Below are 24,547 nucleotides of genomic sequence, written 5' to 3' on the forward strand. Positions count from 1 at the left end.
CAGACATCAGCGTGAAACCAAACACTTTTATTGGAAAGTGGAAACCTCAGGCAGTCCTCAAAATGTTCCCTTTATTTCCACTTCCCCATGTTTCACTCAGGCTGACCTTTCCTCTAACTGAGGTGGGCTGGACAGAGATCCCTCTGAAATTTTTCATGGTCAATTCTTGCTTGGTTAGAGGGGGCTGTTACTCCCCTCCTCTCCTAGGCCTACCTACCCAGAACTTTCAGCTCCCAGTGGCCAGGGGTGTCAAAGCCAAGTTTGAGACCAAACTTTAGGCTGCCTTTGTGCTGTAGCAGATCAGTACACTGCCCCCCAGATGACTGAGGCAACCTAGCTGTTTCTGAGCCGTCAGTGAATGCTGATACAACAACTATTTCCTATGGCCCATCCTGCAAGGCCAGTAAAGACACAAATTCCAATTGCCTGCAGGAAACAATGGTGTCTGCACCAATGAGAGAGAAAAGTGGCATTCATAGGCCACCCTCTCATGGTGAGGATTTGGATGGGTTTTAGGAGAAGCGGACACATAAAGGGTGCTTAAAGTATCATTTTAGCCATTTGGCTTCATGAGCAGTGTTCATGACAAAGAAATAAATCTGGAAGCTCTGTTGCATACATTTTCTATTCTTGCAATTCTCCTCGGTGCACTGGGCCATACAGGCAATCATTTTCTCAATGGCTCAGCAGTTCCATTTGTTGTCTCAGGATTCTTCCAATTTACATGTTGTTTTTGTTTTGGTTTTAAGAGAACCATTTTATATCATTCAAAGGCACCTGTATCCTTCAGTAATGTGCTTTCATGGCTTCCTTTTCTCTCTTCCCTACTTATGAACATCATAGTCCCCAATCCTGAGAGAATGGTGGCAGATCCCCAAGGCAATCCACAGGGGGCTTTATCCATGAGCTAACGAGTAACTTTGATCTTAAAGCAAACACTGGATTTTGCAATTGTTTTCCAAGGGCATTTATTAAACATCAAGCAAAAGTCATGAAGAGAAACAGAGATGTAAGTCCCTCTCTCTGGATGAAACCCTAGTTTAAACATAGTTACCAGCACAGTTTTCTTAATCTGAGCAGGGTGCAATGGAAATTGTACAGGAAACATAATGTAAGCCTTAGATACCCTATAAAATACACCCATGCCAGGGGAAGGGGACGTGGGTTACAATAAGGGTATGTGTTGTGGCACAGATGGAATTGGGTTAACTGTGCTTTAATCCCCTTCCCAACAGGCCCAAGTCTTCAGCACAATTCAGAACTGCGGTTCACACACAACTAGGTCCTTCCTATACTAAAAAAATGAGACGCACTTTAACCATGCCGGGGGGGGTGGGGGGGCAGAGCTAGGTTGTGACTCAATCCCTGACATCTTTGTATTTGTTATGTAGACATGTCCACCGAGAAAGGCAATAGCAGTTTTATAGCACAGTGTTCAGAAAAGCTCCCTGGCACCATTCAATGCACAGTTATTGCTAGCATAGGTAAAATATAGGGCTCACCAACACTATAACTGTCGCAAAGTCTTGAACTGAATCCTGCTACTCCAGATTTTAGTTACATTCTGGGGAACATGGGTAGAGTCTGTCCACATCACACATTTTAATATGTTGTAACAAGGCCAGGGAATAATTGTGTTGTTACAGGTTTCACGATGAGCGTGGAGGCATCCATAGTGTAGCTGGGCCCTTAAACAGTGAATAGAAGAGTTGCTATATATATACCCCATCACAAAAACAGATGCTTGTCTTCCCATAACTCAGTATTATCTATGGACTGTGACACTCCCATCAACCTTACCTGTGTGTGCCCTACACATAAGCCATAAGCCTACACACAGCCTACAGGCTGTGTTGACACAGAGTGGCTTATGTTAAGGCACAAAAAAAAAATAATCTTAGATAGCAAATACTACATGAGCAATCCAGCAGAGTTAATTTAATAAATTTACTTAATAAAGCATCCCGCATGATGCATAGTCCATATTAGGTAACGCAGCTATACAGAAAGGTCATATGTCTAAATAACTATGAGGCTGATGAAATGCACCTGGAAACGAACATGAGGGTGTATAGGAAAGTGAACCAAGATGTGTCAGCCAGTGCATAAATACTGCACTGAGAAGGGTTCCTTATTTGTCAGATTGCGAGAAACTCTCCAGAGACTGCAATTTTGTGCCCAAATCTGATAGCTTTATTTTTGCAGACTAGCAATTTACTGAGGTACCTGCTAATGGCAATTGTACAAGTCAGATGCCTTCCAGGAGACCTTCTGAGAAAACACAGAAATTCTAATAATAAAAGCTTATGCAAACGGAAAACCAAACCAAACACTTTCACCTCCCTCCCCAATTTACCACAGCTCACAGAGCCTTTACAAGGCTTAATCTGGAGTCTCGATTGCTAGAGGATGACTGGGGTCTTCTTCTCACTTTATTTATTTTCCTAAAAGGTTTCTTGGGGCAGGGGTTTCCAATGTGGTCAGGGTACCCCTGACAAGTGTCTCTAGAACCAAGTTGTAGTAATTTTCAACTGTTAATAAATGCCCACTAGAGATCACCCTAAGACCCAGAAATTTGTTCCACTTGTGTTCCAAGCAAAATGTGAAGCTGCTGGCTCACTCCTGCCCTTGTTTGTGTACCAGGCGTTTATTTCCCGGACTGGCTCAACAACACACTTTCCAAGATACACTGGATTGTGTTATATCTAAGGACAGAATTAAACCCAAATGTGGAAGAGGGTGAAGGATTAGCACACCAATCCCTACTCTAGCCTTCTCCACCTCACATTATTTGTTTCTCAAAGTGACACTTTTCACAGTTTAGGATTGTAAAAGAACCCTTCCAAACCTAATGTAAAATAGCATTTTCTCACTAGGTTAATGCTAAGCAGACATCTTGTCAGTTCCAGGTTTTTTTCTCTGTTTCTCACCAAGGTACAACGTCAGGTGAGCTGCTCCCATTTCCTCACAGCCTCATCTGAAGTCTCCAGAAAACACAATTTCAGGTGCTTTTTGTTGAAAATCAAAAACAAAGTCCCTTACAGCTCCCCACTGGCACCCTGATACAATCCTTCCTCTGGCCAGAGAACTCCAATGATTCAGTCACAATTCAGAAAGATTTTACCAATATTTTCTGTCCCTGAAGTTGGGGAAAGCCTCATTTCTTGGAAATTTCAATAAATGTGCAAAACACTTTATATGAATTGAACAACTTCATTTAAGATATGCACAAGATGAGCAAAAGTAGGGTGCAGGCAAAGGTCTCTGAGCTGTTCAGTGCTTTTGCATAACCATGCAAGTGCACATTCTGACAGTATTTTTCTTCAAAGAGATACTCTTTCATTCATTACTTTAAAGTAAAATAAATTGATTCGACTGACTAATTACTGAAGATGTGGATGAAGGTAGATATTAAATCCCACAATCATTCTGCTCCTCAGATTTCTGTTTTATTATTTCCTCTATCCCATCTGTATTGTACTGAAGTATCCAATTTTTTTAATTGCTGCATCCATGCTATGCAGACATCATCACTAAGCTACTCACAATGACTCTTATTCCTTAGAGAATCCCACAGATTCAGAACCCATCAATGTACATGAGAAGTTAAGACTATTTTTGCCAGAGTGCATTACTTTGTATTTAGACAAGTTACGTTTCAAGTGCCACCATCATGTTATGTAATCCCCAAAGCACTGAAATCTATCTCAAGCATTTCACAGCTCTCCACAATTTCTACTAAACACTTTATTTTTCAATTCTCTTTTATACTGATTGGTCTAGTGAAGTCCTCTATTTCTCCAGAGAACAGTGGCAGCGTGAGCAGAAGCAGTGCAAATTTCTCCACACTGCCCTATCAATATGTCTGGGCCCTAACGTTGAAGGATCATCTCTAAAGGCAAGAATGTCTATAGCTGATATAGTTCTTGGCCTCTCTTATTAGTATGCCAATTAAGGTGCCAATGATGCACGTGAATTTTGTGATGTGATTCATCTGCTAGTAACTTGACAAAGACTATCCAGATTGTTTCACATAGGCCACTGAACAGCTGATGGATGATGAAAACTAGAGTCCTGCAAAATTTGGGGCGGGGGGAACAACAACAAGCTTTCCACAAATATCATTTGAATTTTTAAAAGAATGTGTTCCGATGTTTGCTTTCTGAAAATATCCTAGTGACAGGAATGTTTACTGAAACAGCACCTTTTATGTAGACTTTGCTGAATTCAAAGAAAGGAAACACAGGAAACCTGATTCAAAGAATTATGCTCATCCAATTCAAGGAACAGAAACATACAAAATGTCATGTATAGGCCCAAATCAGAACAGATTGGAATGCAAGTATCTAACACTCAAAATGAACTACTCACAAACAAGCACAAGACTACGGCTGTTGGAAATTTTATGGGTTTATGAATATTTTTGCCATAATTTCAAATTTCTATGGAAAAAAACAGCAGGGAAATTGAAAAAGAAATGTGGCTTTCTCCCCACACCAATTTCCGTCCAGCGCTACTAACAACCAAGAATTATTCACAGAAATTATCCGGTGAGTAATTTCAAATAACAAATTCACAAAAATCACAGTCTGCTTTTGGACAGTTAATGAAAAGCAATAGGAATAATTGTAGCTGAATAAACTATTTACCCAGCTCTAACAACAGCTGTTGGTCACCACTTACCTTCCTAGATTTGAACCAGTAAGCTATCAGTCATAGGCTCCGTTTCCCAATACCAGCCAACTGAACCATCCAAGCCCCATTTCGTGTCAGACTTCTCCTCTCCACTTTTCACTTTCACCTCCCAACGCTTCATCAAACTTCGCCCAGCTACTGTGCATCCAGCTAACAACTTCAGTCAGAAGCAGCATACATTGATTATAACTATTTCCTTTAGTTTAACCAATTTTGAGGGCATACCAAGACTTTGGATCCAAACTCCATAGCTACTCATTTTCTTTTATTCACTTAGGGAAAGCTTTTTGAAAAGCCAAGTAAATCAGGACCATTAAGTAATCTTTATTTAGAGAGAGTAGACATATATTATTCTCCTTCTTACAATGTACTCTGTCCCCCACCCAATCCTCCATCCAGTTTGAGATCTTGAGTCATTTTCTACAGTAGTAGGTATATACACAGTAATGCTGTAAGCTAATATGGCCTTGTCTAATCAATTAATTCTGTCAAACAAACACACACACACGTCTAAAGGTAAGTGAACTGGTACAATACAATACAGAGTGTCATGTTGCACTATAGGTGGAGTTCTTCACAGAAGCAACGTATTATTAGGAGGAGGAGGAGAGGGAGAGCTTGGTATATATGAAACTTGGGGACAGCAGCCAAGCAAAACTGGCCACCATGTAAGAAGGAGAATAATATATAGCAGGTAATAGATACCTTCTTTCAGAAGCTGTGCTGATTTGACCCTAAGAGTTTATACCTAGCCAAGTGTTAAACTATTCTGTCCTTAGACTCTCAGTCCGATCCCTCAGAACTAAAGGGAGCTGTGTGGCTCTGATTTTTGGGATCTCCTGTGGCTCCCTTTTGGAGACTGACACTGCATTATTGACTTTCCAACTGTCAGGAACAGCTGCTAGTTTTTCAGGATATATCATATGTCCTCACCAGTACCTCGGCTATTTCACACTTTATTCTCGACAGTAATCTCAGATGAGTGTCATCCGGTTTATGTGATTTACCACCCTGCAGGCTCTCAAGTTGCTTTACAAAACACATACAGGTCTAAAAAAGTATCTTGTCAAAAATAACAGAAGTGAGTAAACAATAAAGATTAATGTACTGTTCTCAATCTAAAGTAAAGTCCATCGTTTGCTTGAAGCAAGTATTTCAACTTCAGACACACACCTTATGTTTTATAAATTATACCTAATTGTAAGTAACTTCCACTGTAGGTCCAGACTTTGCCTCCAGCTCCTCACCCTCTCCACACACCAATTCTGAAGCTAGTTTTCTTATTCTAATTGTAAATTATTGATAACAGAAATGCTGAACTATGAAAGTGAGATTGTATAATACATTTCACACATTCAAGGAATAAAATCCCTCTGAAAATTAGACCCCTTTGAGGTGCTTCAAGCTGGCACCCAAAAACCGAGGCAATCAAAATTACTACTTACCTTTCAAAATATGAGCCCTAAAATCCAAATTTATACACTTAAATAAATGGACTGATAGAGATGGAGTCAAGAGGAGCTGAGATTTCTCATCTCTTCTTGAAATCAAGTCTCTTATTTAAGTGCCTAAAGTGGATTTAAATGTCTAACTATACGCACCCAAATGTGTAAATTTGGGTATAGCAGAGTTACCCAGGAGTATACTGAGCATGAGTGGCAAACCCGGAGGAAAATTCAAAACTCCCAATTCCAATTCCTTTCTTTCATAGTTTCTGCCAGCACAGCTGCACACTTAATCCAGCACATGATTTTCCTGTTTTTTAGGGCGGTTGAGAGGCTGATTAAAGTAAGCTAATTATAACATCTTTTTAAAGTGTGCATCAGAGCACTTTTGCACGCTCACTCAGGTAAAAGCGTGTTTCCAATGACTAAGTATAGAAGTGTTTGGATTTGGCTCAGACAAGCACCCTAAAAGCACAAGTGTTTAGCTCACAGGTCTCAAACAAGGGGCCCGCGGTCCGCATGCAGCCCACAGGGTTATTTTCTGTGACCTGACAGCTCCCTGCGGCACCCCCGCCCCCCAGCCTTTACCTAGAGCGGCTCCGGCCCAGCACACCTCCTCCAGGCTCCTTCAGGCTGCGGTTCCCCATTCCCAGCCAATGGGAGCTTCGGGGGAGGTACCTGGAGGAGCGGCCAGGGCAACACACAGACCCCTGCGGTCCCCCTCCCCCAGGTCTCGGCAGCTTCCCAGTGCCCCCAGTGTGTGCCGGGCTGGACCCGCCCCCCAAACCCCTCCTGCAGCCAAACCCCATGCCCTGAGCCCCCTGCTGTACCCTGCACCACTCCTGCACCCCAACCCCCTGCCCTGAGCCCCTGCTGCACCGCTCCTGCACCCCAACCCCCTGCCCTGAGCTCCCGGCCGCACCCCACACGCCTGCTGCACTCCGACCCTCTGCCCTGAGCCCCCTTCCGCACCCCACACCCCTCCTGCACCCTGACCCCCTGCCCTGACCCCCCTGCTGCACCCCGTACCCCAACCCCCTGCCCTGAGCCCCCTGCCGCACCCTATACCCTGACCCACCCTGCACCCCGACCCCCTGCCCTGAGCCCCCTGACGCACCCTGCACCCCTCCTGCACCCCCTGGGGGCAGGGAAGAAGCGGAGTTGGGGTGGGGATTTCAGGGAAGAGGTTGGAATGGGTGCAGGGAAGAGGCAGAGCAGGGGCGGGGCCTCATGGAAGGGGTGGAGTGGGGGCAGGGCCGGGGCAGTGGGGGGTGTCAGTGGTGCGGCCCTTGGGCCAATGTACTAGTCCTCGTGGTCATTTGAGTTTGAGACCCCTGGTTTAGCTGAATTACCCAGACCTCTTGAGACAACAAGATTGGTCTGGAACTCTCATACAAACAAGATTTCCAGTCATTTCTGCTTCTGTTTGACCAGGAGAACAATGGGAACAGCCTGTGTTATGGTACTTCAACACTTCCCTGCATGTCTCAGCCAAAACCTCAAGGGGGTTGTGAGGGTCTCCAGAGATGAGTGCCATACTAATGCTGAGTAGGGTTGCCAGACATCTGGTTTTTGACCAGAACACCCAGTCAAAATGTGACCCTGGTGGCTCCGGCCAGCACAGCTGATCGGCCACTAAAAGTCTGGCTGGCCACAGCAGCCAGCTCCACTCAGCTCCTGGAAGCGGCCGGCATGTCCCTCCAGCTTGTAGGAGCAGGGGGGCTCCATGCGGTACCACTGCCCATAGCACAGGCACCGCAGCTCCCCTTGGCCAGGAACTGTGGCCAATGGCTAGCTGCAGGAGCAGTGGCTGTGGACAGGATCAGCGTGCAGAGCCCCCTGGCCACCCCTGCACCTACAAGCCGGAGGGAGATGCCAGCCACTTCCAGGAGCTGCCTGAGGTAAGCGCTGCCCAGAGCCCGCACCCCAAATCCCCTCCCATACCCCTACCCCCAGCCCTGAGCCCCCTCCTGCACCCAAACTCCCTCTTGCACCACACCCTGCACCCCATACCCCCTCTTGCCCCCTCCTACACCCCAAACTCCACACCCCAAACTCCCTCTTGCCCCCTCCTGCACCCCAAGCCCCTCATCCCCAGCCCCACCCAAGAGCCCGCACCCTCAGCCGGAGCTCTCGCCCCCTCCCACACCCCAAGCCCCTGCCCAGTGAAAATAAGCAAATGAGTGAGGGTGGGGGAGAGCAAGCGACAGAGGGAAGGGGGATGGAGAGAGCGGGGGACAGGGCCTCAGGGAAGGGGGCAGGGCAAGGGTGTTCAGTTTTATGCAATCAGATATGATTATGAGAGAGAGAGAGAGAGAGAGAGAGAGAGAAATACTGAACTTTGTTGCTGAACCCTTTGAGAAGGTTTAAAAGCGGAGGGTTCTTTTACCCTACCCTGTTGAGATATCAGAAGTGTGAAAGACAGGCATAACAGAATGGCAAACTTACTTGAAATTGGGGGGTTTTCTGCATGTTATGAACTCAAATAAGGGGCCCGTTTTACAAACTTTTCACTCTAAATGGATCATATCCACTCAACAAATGAATCTATTTCTGAGCAACAGTTGGCTTTAAATATCAAATTTCCACCTTCATGAGAGGGAAAGAAAGGTACAGAAAAATTTGAAGGGTACAAAATTTTCCAGATGAAACAGCAAACATTTTTGTGTAAGATTCCATAGAAACACCAGTTTCACACTATTCAGCTAATTCATCAATTACTTTATTCTAGAGAGCTAGTTTAAATAAATAACCTGATGTTTGGAAGCATCTTGTAAAGAACTATTTGAGTTAGTAATTGATATTGGAAATTAGGCCTGGGAGAGAAATTCTTTCATTGATTATTGTCTGAAATATTATTTCTTTATTGGCTCAATCTCTCCGCACAGGCTGAGGCTGGAGCATTACTCCCCTGTCTCCTTTAGAAATGAAAAATGAAAGCAATTTTGATGGTGGAAAGGGGAGACTTTGTCAGGTCTCATCAATACATTTCATTATGATATTAAATAAACCCCTTTTCGAATACCTTTGAGAGCAAGCACAGGGAGGGCCAAATAACTATTTTCTCTTAAAAGTAGAATCAAATGAATTTCATTACACTTGCTGATTAAATAGCTATGTCTGTAAAAATCCATTTGCAATGGGTGTAATGAAGTTTCTTTCCTTTTCTAATTAATAAACATTATTCAGTATAAATCCTTAAAAAGTTTTGTTTAAGGTCCAGTTGGACGAACTCAAGGTGCATCTGAATGTTTGGTCTCTTCTGGTCCTCTCTCAGCAAGACACAAAAATTGCGGTGAAGGTCCCAAAACAAATAACCTTAATGGCAATGGCATGATATGAAAAGAGCAAGAAAGAGAGAGGTTCTGCAAAGGGAGATGTAGCAGAAGATCCAACCACTAGGCAAAGCAGCATCTCACAGGCACAGATAAAAGCCACACTCAGGGTAGGATGAAAAGCTCACTGAAGTCCAAGGAAGTCTTTGCACTGACTTCAGTGAGCTTTGGTCAGGCCCTAAATGGGATGGCAGAAGCCAGATTAAAGTTGGCCCTGATGCCCAGCAGTGTCAAGCAGATGAACCAGGTGCTTGGCCCCTTGCCTGAGAGGGACAGGGATGCAGGAAAGTCAGAACCTTTAAACTAGAATACTTTACTTTGAAGGGAAAGTCATTCATTGCTCCTCAGCCAAGACAGGGTCCAGAATTAGGCCTCAAGAGCCAGGGTTAGCAGGGACAGGGAGAGGATTAAAACTAGACAGGTGGGTGGGAGAAATCTCCAGAATTTGGAGACAGACATGAGGGACCCTTGGGAGAAACAGTTACAATTTCTCAAAAGTGATTACAAGCAGTTTCTTAGCATGCAGCAGAAACATTGCATGATTTGAGCTGTCTAAAGACTACAAAAAGAATTAGCATTTCCAAATGTGTACTCTGTCCCCCACCTAATCCTCCAACCAGTTTGAGATCTTGAGTCATTCTCTATAGCAGTAGGTATATACACAGTAATGCTGTAAGCTAATATGGCCTTGTCTAATCAATTAATTGTGCCAAACAAACACACACACACACCCCTCTAAAGGTAAGTGAGCTGATACAATACAATACAGTGTGTCATGTTGCGCTATAGGTGGAGTTCTTCATGGAAGCAATGTATTATTAGGAGGAGGAGGAGGAGAGGGAGAGCTTGGTATACATGAAACACTTGGGGACAGCAGCCAAGCAAAACTGGCCACAAAGCTAAGAAGCAGCCATTCCTGCAAATGCACACTTACCAGCTATCCAAGGAGCCTGACACAGACAATTTACACCTGCTCTGCTTCCTGCTGCTTTTACAAAAGAAATCCATGCATCCCGCACTCATAGCTTCCAGGAAAAGCCAAGACCAAAAATCCAGTGCCTAAAATGGGCAGGCTATATGAAAAGCAGATATGAGTTCAGTCTTCAGGGAAATCCCCTGCAAAATTCACCAGTCAACTCCTTCCCCCGCCTCCCATCTAGATAAACAAATCAAACGGAAAAAGGAGGTTAAGGAAAAAAGAAAAAGAATCCAAGGCCAATCTTTTAACACAAATGGTGCTCACAAGCTGATCAGCTCACAAGCTGAAGCAGGAGTCTGTTTAAATGATATATGGCTAAAAGGCAAGCATGTATACATATACACACTCCTACGTCAGACTCTTCCCTGGCAAGTGGATTAACTGGCAGATGGTGTCAGAACCTGAGCTGCTGTCACGAGCAGAGTTCACACAGTCCTCTCCACTTGCCACGCTTGAGTAAGAGAAAGCAACAAACAAACAAAAATGGCCAGTGTGTATAGGGCATAATCAGCTTTATCCTGGACAAATATGAGAGGCTCTGACGGCCCTTTTATTTTCTCCCTTCCTCACCTCTAAATCCCTTAAATGCAAATTACTGTCTTTTGGAGGAGACAGGGGAAATGAGAGAAGCAAAAGCCACAGTGCAACTTCCATTCAAAGAAAAATACACCCTCCCTTTAGGACTACAGGTGCCTGAGTTTTATACAAAGAAATTTTACCAACAAAAATAATAAAATCTGGGCCTGAGAAAGACAGAGGAAGACAAAAAGAGTGAGAACACCTGGTTGAAGCATTGCCAAAATGCAAGAGAAAAAACACCAACTAGGATTGGCTAAAAAATAAAGACAAACGAGGCAGATAACAGGCAGTTGGAAAGGAAGGTAAAATTGGAGAATCACAATGACATTTGTTAGAGAGCTTATTTCTTCACCCTCTCATTTCCCTAGTCCTCACATGAACAGAGAGCAACAATACCCAAAGTCCAAAGGTGCAAACAATTTGATGTTTATTGGGATGAACTTCCAGCAAGCAATTATTCCAATTTCATTCCTCAGTGCCCCCTTTCCCAGCTCTGATGCCACAGAGCCTTGCCTGTGTCCCTGTTCCCATTCTCTCCCTTAGCAAAACATTCCAATTTCCCACCCCCCTTCCACCCTACACTTCCTGATTGACTGCAGACTATGTAGTAAAACTTGAGTTCTGCTTCGCTATACCTTAACCAATCATTTTACTGAAATTTAACCAACCAATCCTAACATATTGTAAGATGATTATCTAACCAATTATATCCCACCACCTTAATTGGTTTACACCCAACAAAATTAATTGTACAGCAGACAGCAACAATCACAGAACCAGACAGAGATTACACAATACAAGACAAACAATAGGGAAATAGGGACTACAGTGACAGAACAACAAAGAAATGAGGATTTCACACCCCAGCTATTGATAAGCGAATTCTTGCCAGACAGGATGCTATCAAACTAAGTTTTCTTTAAATCTTCTAGGTTCTTCCCTTTCTCTGGAGGTGATAGATCGGATCACCTTTCCAACAGCCCAAAACTGCCTTATTTCAGTGTGACTGGTGAGGACATGACCATTCAATTTCCAGCTTATGGCTGCCTCTGCTGCTTAGCCAAAGACCTTACCCTAAGACCAAGCCTTAGACTATGATAGTGAGAGAAGGTTTATAAACAGGCAGACTGATTTTGATTCTTGTTTTGTACCTCTATAACTAGCTAAGTGATAAGAATACACCTCAATTCTTAGAGTATAGGCCTTTACAGACAGGCCTGAATATCTATATCCTAACAAAATTGTGCAGACATCTTTGTTATTAATAATTATTATTGGTAATAAACAATTGAGAGGATTTCATACTAAGCAAGAGTCCTTTCTTTTCAATCCCCTGGATCCCACCTCCCTCTGAGCACCTGCCTTACATAGCTTCCCTTGTATTATCATTAGCTGCTTGGATAATTCATAGCTGAGCTTGTCCATCCCATACTAAGAAAAGAACTACATGGTACTTAAATAAACACACAACATGACCAACATTTGCCAGTATCTGATGAAGGCTTCCCCCTGGGGTCCTAACGTGAGCTAGTTTCTGAGAATCAGAGACTCAAGTGAGAGTAAGGTAAAAACACTTTCAGTTAAATCTGCAGGGTTGAGGAAGAGGAGTACTTCATATTTTATGTGATCCTAAAAAAATATCCACACTATCAAGCATTAAGCTTAGTTTGCTAGTCACATTAAAAAGCTTTACATTTTTTAGCAGCGATGGTGAAGCTCAAATTGGCTCAATTGGCACATGGGCCCAAAAACTCAGAGGCAATATTTAAGGTGATGTGGGTTGTTCATTAGTAAGTGGGTGCAAGGGAATCTCAGATGGTTTAACTCCATGGCTGGCATTAGGCACAGGCTGCTTAGGGCTCTGACTCTACAAGGGCACCTCCAGCCCTGCCACCACCTGGGCAGCCATATTAGCACTGGTCTAGCTCATGTCCTATTAAGGTGCCCCAATCCGCAATAGCAGCAGTATCCAGGAGCGCCCAACCAGCACAGCTCACATCTAGTTACCCCTAGCACACCCCTTGGAGTGATTCCTCAAGTGGGAAAATATCTAGCTCTGGTCTTGTTTAACTCACACACCTAAGGAGCAAGACAAAGGCAAGAAGATGCATTGTAAACCAGCGTCTGACCTGCTTTAACATACGCCTTCTTGACTAGTTGCTTTCCCTCCTCTTCCAGACCCTCTGCATCTAAATTACATCAGCTTGCAATGCCTGACATGTCACCTCTTTATTTGCCCCTAGCTGTTTAGCCAAACCATTTGTGCCTGCAGAGTCAGGCTGGAAATCACATGAAAATCTCCCCTATGAGTTTGCTGGTATTTCCTGCTTTTGGTCAGGATAGAAACACCACAAGAAAAGTTCTCTTTATGGCAGTTGCCCACTTCCACCTCTGCTTCTGGCTGGAACCCACAAGCACACACTTTCATTTTTATGAGTTTGTGGGGAGGAGATTATTTTTATACGTAATTAACCCTATCCTTTTGAGATCCAGAATTCCTTGCTTCTGGATTTGGGTGATGGTTACAGGCAATTCTTATTTTATATGATCTAGTTCATCCACCCTTATTTTGTGGATCATAGAGGTTTTGAAAATGTAAAAGATCTTCTATTTCTGGAAAGTTGCCTACTCTCTTTCTTCAGCATCCTTTCTCCAAACACTAGATTAGGCCTTTTCTAATGGAGATTTGCCCCAATTTCAGCCATCTGTAGGCAACTACTGACAGAGCTGCACCAGTGTAAAACCTTAGTGTGGACAAGGCAAAGTGCAATTTACATCAGTGAAACTTAACCCATTTCCAAGCAGGTGTGAGCTCCACCAAGGCAAATTGTGACCTGCCTATACTAGTCTAGGGATTATACTGTTGCAGCTACATTGGTAACTACCACTGACTATAATTGGGCCAAATCCCTGTCACCAACATACAGATAAGGGTAGCATAAAATCCCTCCTGGGCAGCTGTACTGAATCTTTACCTGTAAGGGTATAAGAAGTTCAAATAACCTGGTTGGCACCTGACCAAAAGGACCAATAAGGAAAGAAGATACTTTCAAATCTGAGAGGGGAGGTTTTGTTTGTGCTCTCTTTGTTCCCTCTCCGGACGGAGAGAGAAGCCAACCAGCGACATCATCTCCTGAAAATATACTTGGAATAACCCATCTAAGAATTACAAAAATTGTAAGTGAGGCAAGGAAATGCGTTAGATTATCTTTTGTTTTAGCTTGTGAATTTTTTCTATGTTAAAAGGTAGTTTTATTCCTGTTTTTTGTAACTGTCAAGCTGAGTTCAGAGGGGAGTCCTTTGTGTTTTAAATCTTTTTATTACCCTGTAAAGTTACCTTCCATCCCTGATTTTCCAGGTGTGATTTTTTTTTTTTTACTTTTTTTTTTTTTATGATAAAGTTTTTTCTTTTAAGAACCTGATTGATTTTTAGTGTCCTAAAAACCAAAGGGTTTGGTCTGTGCTTACACTGTAACCAATTAGTTGGTATATTATTCTCAAGCCTCCCCAGGAAAGGGGTGAAGGGGCTTGGGGGGATATTTGGGGGGAATAGGGACTCCAAATGACCCTTTCCTGAATTTTTTTGTAAGTCACTTGGTGGTGGCAGCAATACCGTCCAAGGACAAGGAAAGGAATTTGTGCTTTGGGGAAATTTTTAACCTAAGCTGGTAGAATATAAACTTTGGGGGCTTTCATGCAGGTCCCCACAGCTGTACCCCAGAGTTCAGAGTGGGGAGGGAACCTTGACAATCCCTATGGTAGAAAAGGACATAGACTTGCCTCACAGCATCACCTTCCTGCCATAAAATCCGTGATGATGAAAAGGAGCAGAGATCATCTGAAAATTAACTGTTTGGAGATTCTTGAACTAAAAGTGAATGCTCCTGATCCAGGGGTCTGTATATCCAGTGGGTCACAAAGTCAAGAAAATGGTCAGTCTATTTACTCCAAAATGCAGTGAAGGAACAAAAGCCTTAAACATTTGAGCAAAACAAGAATCTATGTCTTACAGATGTGTCTGCTCCTGAGTTTCCTTCTTCTCTGTTCATTTGAGTCTCTCTTTGGAAAGCATGGCTGCTCCCCCAGATCTATAGGTTAATTCAGCATATGCAGATTTATTTATTCCCAGACAAAAAAAAATACAGTAAAATGGAGTGTAGGTTGAGAGTACATACCAGTAAGGGTAAAAAACAGGTTTAAAAAACCCCACATTACAGGAATGTTTTAATTATCCCAAAAAACAGTTATCACAAGCCCAGGAAAGTCAGACTTAAGGCTACACTTAAAAGAAATCCAAACAGGTATGGAAATACACAGTTAAAACACCTAAACAACCATAACTCTGTCCTAAAAAGACATCATGCAATAACTGTACAAATATGATTACAGCATTTTAGTATTTGTGATCTCAGATTAGATTGAACTGATTTTTTATAGACATACTAATAACAGAAACCCTTTAGGCTGTCACCAGTGTTGCCAACTCCACACAGGCATGGCAACTGGGCCTAGTAATCCACCATCTGTTCACTCATCCTCATACAACCAATGAAACTTGCTTCCAAATTAACTGTGGAGACAGACGCTCCCCAATTTATGCAATCTTTCCATTCCGGAACGCCTTGCATAAGTCGAATTTTCATAAGTCGGAAACGTATACCCAACCATTGTGCAAAAAAAAAAAAAACCCCTCCTATTTCTAGCTTACGGAACTTTGCAGATTTGCATAAATCGGGTCTTGCGTAACCCAGGGAGCGTCTGTAAGGACGTTTATTGGTTGAGTTACCTCTGATATCCCAATGGTCTAGGACTCTTGGCATGGCACAGATGAATACATGCATTACTGTAGCTGTATACTACATGGTAATAATTTGTAAAGTCAAAGTGTCTGGAAACTTAAAAACTAGATGACAACAGACTGCACAACCCAGTGATGACTGAGCCAGTGATATTGTGAATAAAAAGAATTCTCAAGCATGCTGTTTCCATCACTTCATACTGACTCAACAAACATTCTAGGCTTCAGAGTGGCAGGGAGTGACAATCCTGAAATCTTATATTGATTAAGGTTTTTCCCTATTTTTTCTCTTATGGTGTTACTACAAGTGGTGACTGGTTGAGTTACCTCTGATTTCATAGCAACCACAACTTATCGGGGCTGTTGACCTGACCTTGTACGTAGCCTACATACTCATAGCAATTGGATAAAATAATAGCTAATAACAATTTAGCTTAATTTCAACCTAATTTCTACAAATATAGCCTATGCGCAAGATTTCAATTAATTTTAACTATTTGGAAAGTTGGAAGAGTCTGTTATTCCATTATTAAGATCATTTGGGACAAAGAAAAGAATGACATACTTAAAAGACCCATTTTTAAATTAATTTAAACTCAACTGAATTAGAGGATTTACTTGTAAATTCATTTTGTTCTTAAAGACTATACACTGTAATTTGGGGGAGTGTATACTGTATTCCTCATATATAACAATGAGGTCAACTCCCTGTTTTAAGTGCAAAACTGAATTCAACTTTGCTATGGCATTATGAGTTGAGCCTCCATAAAGAGAGCACATGAACTCCTTGAGTACAGCTGAGGATCTGTTCCTGCTTGTGCTGAGACAACAGTAGTTTTGTTCTCACAGTTGCTGTATCCTGTTACAAAGGAGACACACAAACACATGCAGTCTCTCTCGTGCCACTTTTGCTTTTGTTCTTTCTTGGTATTATTTTCCTTAATCTGAAATAAATGCCATTTTAGACTGCAAGTATATAGTTGTATGGAAATAAACAATTTGTCCCAATTCCCAACAGAATATACAAATAGAGATGGTCTGGCATTTTATGGCATTTATGCTATTCAGTTTACTTGGGAGCAGTCATTATCTAGTGATGCACAGTCGTGGTCTCAGAGCAGCCACTCAGATTGCATGGTGGGAAGAGGAAAGAATCTAAAACCAACCCCATTGTGGTCATGTGACAGACAATGGGCACTTGGCAGGATGGATAGTACAACACCACGACTTTAAAAAAAAAACATAACTTTAGATATCTGCATAAGTTGGAAATCTCATAATGAGAAACTCTTAGCCCAAGATCACCAAAAAAGCCACATAGTATAAAAGAGAATCCTTTTCTTCTCACTATCATTTGAACAGCCAGTGCTGGAGGAAAGGCAGGGAACACAGGGAAGGGAAAGAGAGTGAGATTGTTCAAACAGCTTTCTCTCTCACCAACTGAAACAAATACACACACAAATGGAAGCTTGAAATATTTAATGTCTAAAACAAACAGGAAAAATTCCCAAAACAAGCGCTAGAATGGCAACACCAGCGATTAATGAGATAAAGCGTTTACATGCAGCCACACTAATACCAATCGGGGTAAGTAAAACCCCTTAGAGATGAGAAGAGGCAGGTTCATTTTACAGGAACAGGGAGCGGAGGACCAGGCTGAGAGTTCCTGACCTTCTTTGTCGGCTTTGCACAATGTGGTTAAAAACCCAGACACAGTGGGAGGCAGTTAACAAGGATCAGTGATGAGTCTCAATACATAGTGTTATTTTAAATTTTTATAAAAAGAGAACAAATGAGCCCTCTTTATACTCTTGGTTTATTTTAATAGATGTCATAGATGAGAAAACCTGTATTTTTTCCCTCTAGCCTGCATGCCAACTGTCCTTATTTAGGATGAAGAGACCCTTCCCCTACTTTTTTTACCAAACCATTTATTGTTTTCCTACCATCCTTCCAAAAAGCTTTCTAGTCCAGTGTATTCCAGCTGAGCTATTTTATTTTATCCCTATTGGCTCTAGATTTCAAAATGTTGGCCTGTATATTCTAGGATGATGGCACAGAGAACCTTCTGCATGAAGCATATAGGTGTGTTCTTGCAGCCAGGAGAGCTGTAGAAGTGTTCAGCTCTTATCTTTTTACTGTGCGAAAGGCAAGTCCACTTCATGTTGGATTTTCCACAGCACATGAGCAAAGACCCTCAGTATCCTCCTCAGTTGTCAGCTAAAGCATATACATGCAGCATAGAGAAAACAGCTCAAAACCTGCGATCCAAAACTTAAACTACCAAAAGGCCTGATGAGCTAATGGAATAGTGCCCCAAAGGCCAACTACCAGAAGGAACTGATACACTTGAGAAAGCCTGACCTATTCCATCCAGTAGAGAGCAGCAGTTTGACAGGCTCACAAGCCTGTATAGGTTTCAGAGTAACAGCCGTGTTAGTCTGTCTTCGCAAAAAAAAAAGGAGTACTTGTGGCACCTTAGAGACTAACCAATTTATTTGAACATGAGCTTTCGTGAGCTACAGCTCACTTCATCGGATGCATACCGTGGAAACTGCAGAAGACATTATATACACACAGAGACCACGAAACAATACCTCCTCCCACCCCACTCTCCTGCTGGACCAGGAGGAGAGTGGGGTGGGAGGAGGTATTGTTTCGTGGTCTCTGTGTGTATATAATGTCTTCTGCAGTTTCCACGGTATGCATCCGATGAAGTGAGCTGTAGCTCACGAAAGCTCATGCTCAAATAAATTGGTTAGTCTCTAAGGTGCCACAAGTACTCCTTTTCTTTTTGCGAAGCCTGTATACATCACACAGACCAAGGAGGTAATGGCATGACTTCAGCTATGTCGATGTAGCCAGCACAGCATCGAAATTCTGCCTTGGGGACCAGATGTAGCTGTAACGCAAGACCATTTCATTTCATACAAATTGTATCCCAGACTGCTTTACTGTTAATACAGAATTTCAGCAATGAGCACTATATAGAATAGAAACAGAAGAGAGAAATGTAAAGATGTGCCAGAAATGGAAAATCAGGGAGGAAGAGCAATACATGAAAGGCTGTGCAGGATGATGAGAGCTGCAGAGGGAGTGGCTGTTGCATGAGAAGTTGTTGAGGCCAGAAGAGAGGCTAATAATACTGCAAAGGAGGCAGAACAGTAATATGTAGAGATACCAAGTCTATTGGATAGGCTGAAGCAGGGATCGAGTGGGGGAACGCATTGCTTAGTTAATTAGTAGCATCATTGTAAGATTTCATAGATTTCATTCCAATGAGGTGAATAGGAGCAACTCATACCTTCTGTCTGCCTGAAGACTCAGGCCACATTGGTTGGGCTTCACATTCTGTTGGTTCTGCCATGAGGACGAGAAACTTAGGGTATTTCTACACTGCAGCCAGGAGTGAGCCTCCCAGCCCATGTAGGTAGACTGGCGCTAGTGGGAGTCAAGCTAGCATGCTAGAAATCGTGTGGATGTTGTGGCCAGCAGAGAGTCAGGCTAGCCACCCAAGCTCAGACCCAGGGGATCAGGTGGGCACAAGAGTCCAAGCTGCTGCCCGAGCCGCAACATCCATATTGCTAGTTTTAGTGGGCTAGCTGGAGCCCCTCTAGCGTGAATCTGTTTCCCTGGGCTGGGAGGCTCACTCCCAGCTGCAGCGTGGACATACCCTTACTGAGCCTGATTTTCAGAGGTGTCGCAGACCTGCAGCTTCCTCTAGTGTTAGCAGAAGTTGTAGGTGCTCCACATTTCTGAAAATCAGACTCAACCCTTCATCCCTCCTTTTGTCTCTCAAATGGAAAGATGAATTCTGTAGAAATGGAGCCCTCAGAAAAGGTCTGGTACTGTATACTACCACGTATTGGCTTACTCCAACCCTGGGCTACAGCAAGCCCATGGAAGATTTAAAAACTAGGAGGTGAGTTTAAAACGGGACCCTGAAATAAATGGGGAGCCAGTGGAATTGTTTGATGACAAAAATGATGTTTAAAGTGCTTCTGTGCATAACAGTGTAAGAATACTTAGCCAGAAGTGCATTCCTAAGGCACGTACATCTGCTTTTCTCGGCACATTACCTTCACAGGCACAACGCAGCAAGGGAAAAAGGTCTGAACAAGCTCATGCTGGAAATCATGAGACATGTTCCTAGGGTACAGTCACAAGTTCTCTCAAAGTGCCTGCTGTGAGATTTGCCATGGCAATGGCGACATTTCTAGGAACTGGCAAGTAATGTGGGCAAAGACTTTTCCTGTGAAGACAAACCACTGTCTCTGCAGGAACTTTTACTGGGTTCAAGAAGAAGATCTAAACTTCCGTTCCCTACATTTCTAACCCCTACTTCCTAGGTGGCTCCAAACAAGAAGCATTACGTTGTGGCTCCCCGTGGAGCCTTCTGTGATTACCATGCCTGAATGAGAGGTTTCAGAGTAACAGCTGTGTTAGTCTGTATTCGCAAAAAGAAAAGGAGTACTTGTGGCACCTTAGAGACTAACCAATTTATTTGAGCATGAGCTTTCATGAGCTACAGCTCACTTCATCGGATGCATACTGTGGAAACTGCAGAAGACATTATATACACAGAGACCATGAAACAATACCTCCTCCCACCCCACTCTCCTGCTGGTAATAGCTTATCTAAAGTGTTCATCAAGTTGGGCCATTTCCAGCACAAATCCAGGTTTTCTTACCCTCCGCCCCCCCCCCCCCACACACACACACAAACTCACTCTCCTGCTGGTAATAGCCCATCCAAAGTGACCACTCTATTACCAGCAGGAGAGTGAGTTTGTGTGGGGGGGGTGGAGGGTGAGAAAACCTGGATTTGTGCTGGAAGTGGCCCAACTTGATGAACACTTTAGATAAGCTATTACCAGCAGGAGAGTGGGGTGGGAGGAGGTATTGTTTCATGGTCTCTGTGTATATAATGTCTTCTGCAGTTTCCACAGTATGCATCCGATGAAGTGAGCTGTAGCTCACGAAAGCTCATGCTCAAATAAATTGGTTAGTCTCTAAGGTGCCACAAGTACTCCTTTTCTTTATGCCTGAATGAGGATACACATGGGAGCAATGCCATGCACCCTCCCTGGTTAGTCCTACATCTTACAAGGCCCTGTGCTAGGGCACCCATTCTGTGAAGCACTCAAACTGTACAGACCTAGCTCTTGAGAATTGTACTGGCTTTTGCCTTTAGACTAAAACCTGCAAGGCAGGGTCTGTAATCAGTTCCATAATTTGCACTTTGTGCAGCCTCATGTACATGGATGGTTCTCTGTGAATAATGATAATAAAACAGGAATTAAAGTGTGCAGGTCCCAGATTTCTATAACAAACGTGGGGGCAGGCGGATGTCGGGGGAGGTTTTCCCAGCTGTTCGGGGTGGGAGTATGCCATAGCTGCTGAGTTTTTGTTTCTTTGGGGAAGGGAATTTGTCCCCCAGGCTACCCATTTAGTTGGAAACAGCACTCATTACAGATTCAGTGAAAAGGAAATAGGCTTGAGGTCTGAGCTCGCATGAACGTAACTGTGTAGCTTTTGATGGCTGTAAAATAAATAACGTGCTCCATCTCCCTTAGCTTTTGTTTCTTTTTGCCTTCCCCTGCTATTTCTCCATACTCTGCTTTCCTCTTCTACATCTGAGTTCACCTTTTTCTGAGGCTGTTGGTATCCAAGGCTCCCTCAGGTTAATCTTTTATAATTTTTCTGACTTTTTAAATGCATCTTTCCCTTGATAAGCTTTTTTCCCTTCTTTCTTCAAGTCTTATTTTCTTCTCTGATTCCCTCTCTCACCTATTTGTTTCTTCCCTTTGAGTATTCTCCTCTCTCTCCCTCCCCCCCTTCTAACTGGGTTGGGTTGTTTTTTTTACAGTTTAAGATTTTTTTTCCCCCTCTACTACTTTGATTTTCTCTCTTCTCTGTTAAACCCCTTCTTCTCACTTGCCTCCATTCTCCCTCTCATCTCCACATATTTTCAGCACTAATCTTTTGATCCCTCCCCCATTCTCTTTCCCTTCTCTGTCTCCCAGCCCCGGCTCCTCTCTCCCGCTTTCCTCCTACCACAATCCGCAGCATTTTCTCTCAGGTGTCTCCCTTCCCCAGTTTTACAGCCCACTTCGTTTTTTTTTCTTCTGTTCCAGGATTTCTCAACCTTTTTTGAATCAGGCCCCATCTGAGCATATGCTCTTTTTTTTTTTTTTTTAACTTGGAGTGCTCCCTCCCAAAAAACAATATTTGCATGAGTGGTGGTGGTGACCTGGTGCTTTGTCCCCTCCCCACACTTTTACTACAACTACAGAATTATCAGAAAGCTCACCACTCCCCCTAGATATCCCATCCCCAGTTCAGAACATCTGATCTATTCTATTTAGGTTCTTATGCTGCATCCTCAAAATTTCATCCGGTCTCTCCAGCCTCAGACTCCCACCTGCACTTCAATGCTTTTCTCCATCTTCTACATTTTTCCTGTTCCCATATTCTCTTCATCCCACTCCCTTCACTTCTCATGATCACCTAGTTTCTCAGTCTCTCTGCACGTCCAGCTAATCTATTCGTGTTAATAACCACGTCCTGTCAGAGTTCTGAACATCAGGGCTTTTCGGATCAAGGATAAACTTTCAGATCACAGGGGGTCCCCTAAAACACACAGTCTTATGCACTATACAGCACCGCACTCCACACACACCTAAGGCAAGTCCTGTACACAGTTTTCTCCTGCTATCCTCCATCTTCAGCTTTTAAACCGTCATTAGGCACAGGTAAATTTTAACTCTGTTTAGCTGGTATAGATGAGGTCCCCGAGGCATACTCTCTATTGTGTGTGTAGCCAGATTCACTCATTCCCTCTATAGGGCAGTCACACATACAGGTGGTTGACATCGTACTATTAACATCACAGATGGCCGCATCGCAAGTCAGTTTGACAAGACCTCTCAGGTCCCCCTTGTTGACACACCCTGGTACATGTACACAACGTCTGCCAGGAAATGCTCCCCCGATACACTGCTTTATTCTCACTTAATTGAAAGCCACACCAATATCCTGGTGTTGAAGGGGAAAATATTATTCTTTCACAGGCAGAGAAATTATGTTTGCTAGACAGACGGAGGATTATAATGATTTATTTAAAATGTACAGTGTGAGAAAGTGAGTTCAACAAACAAAATCCAATTAAGGAAATCACTCAATCAACCTCCCTGAGGCCGGGGGTTGGCAAAAGAGCCATTCAATAGGCCCTCCATTATAGTATCTCTATCTAGGCTGTATGAACCTAGTTATTTTCCATGTTGCACTGATCTCAACAAGAGCTATACTTAACCTCTTTCATCCTCCGCTCACCTTGAGAATCTAATGACTGAGTACTTAGGCTTTTATAATTTGTTTTTTAAATATTTGGAGCTGAAGGGGCACAGAGCTCACAAAACGAGAATTGAGATTGTGGAGCTGAGAGATTTTGAGTAAGGCAAAAATTTTCTACCAGACTTCTTCTCCCATGATGCACCATGGCTGAGAACTCCCATGATATATCACCTCTCCTCTCCAAGACGGGAGACCATGATGTATTGCAAGACATAGTACTCTGAACAGGCATAGAAGAAAATGGGGGCATGAGGCATGCAAACTACAACTCCCGTAAGGTACTGCATCAGCATTTCCAAATCAAAATTTTTCAGTTGTCAGCCAAAATGTTTTAGTATTTGAATTTCCCCTGAAAAACTGAAGTTTTTCACTCAGAAAACCAGATTTGACCAGATCTGGTATTGCAGTAGGGTGGCCAGGGTGGCAGAGCAGAAATAGTGGCTGCTTTCCTGACACAAGGGTGTTTGAGGAGATTCTCACTGGCATGTCTAGGGGATAGTTATTATTAGTTCAGTTTGTATTATGGTATCACTTGAGAACTCCAGTCAAGTTTCAGGGCCCCATTGTGCTAGGCGCCTTTTAGATAAGAAATGAAGAAGAAAGTCTCAGACGCTGGAAAGCTCACAGTCTGCGTGGCAGATAGGACAAAACCGACACACTGGGTGGAGATGGGTTGGGAGGAGGAGGAGGAGGTGGTGGTGGTGGTAACCATAAAACAAACAGAATTCAGCAAATCAACAGAAATGTCACTTGCCTAACTAACCCCAGATGGGAGTGATTTGTAGGCTTCGCAGCAGAAGTTGGTTTTGAGGAGAGACCTAAGAGAGGATACACTTTACAAATGGCGAGGGAGTTGTCTCCAGGCATAGGTGGGTAGCATGGGAAGAAGGGTGGCAGTGCTTGAGGCAAAGCAGATGAGCAGGCAATGAAGGCTGCCATCGTTGTCACAGCAAAGGCGAGTGCCCGTGGTCCACTAAGTTAGTAGATTGGCTAGAAGGGGTGGGGCTAAATGGTGATGGGTCTTAAAAGACAAAGGAGCCCGTGTGTGCTGCAGTGGAAGAGGGGGAGTAAGTGGAGGGCTGCAAAGAGGTGGGGGTGATGCATTGAGCATCATCCAGTGCTCAGCGGAGAAGAGAGGGAGTCAGAATTCATGAGCTCTATTCCTAGCTCTGGCCCTGATTTGCTAGGTGACCTTGGCCAAGTCACTCAGGCCAGGATTTTCATATCCATATATAGGCACCTAAATAACTGCGCTGATTGTCAGTGCTGAGCACTCCACAGCTCTGACTGACTTGCGAGCAGTGGAGTTTCAGTACCCTCTGAAAAATCAAACCCTGACTGACCTGCTATTTAAAGACCC

General features: G+C 43.3%; 1 protein-coding gene across 8 annotated transcripts in view; it reads right to left on the reverse strand.

Moving 5' to 3' along the window:
- DGKI (diacylglycerol kinase iota) overlaps window positions 1-24,547 on the reverse strand; it is a 294,215-nt gene that overhangs the window by 227,575 nt on the left and 42,093 nt on the right. The window lies entirely within an intron of this gene.

This window comes from Caretta caretta, chromosome 1, assembly GCF_965140235.1.
Source record: "Caretta caretta isolate rCarCar2 chromosome 1, rCarCar1.hap1, whole genome shotgun sequence".
Taxonomy (NCBI): Eukaryota; Metazoa; Chordata; order Testudines; family Cheloniidae; genus Caretta; species Caretta caretta.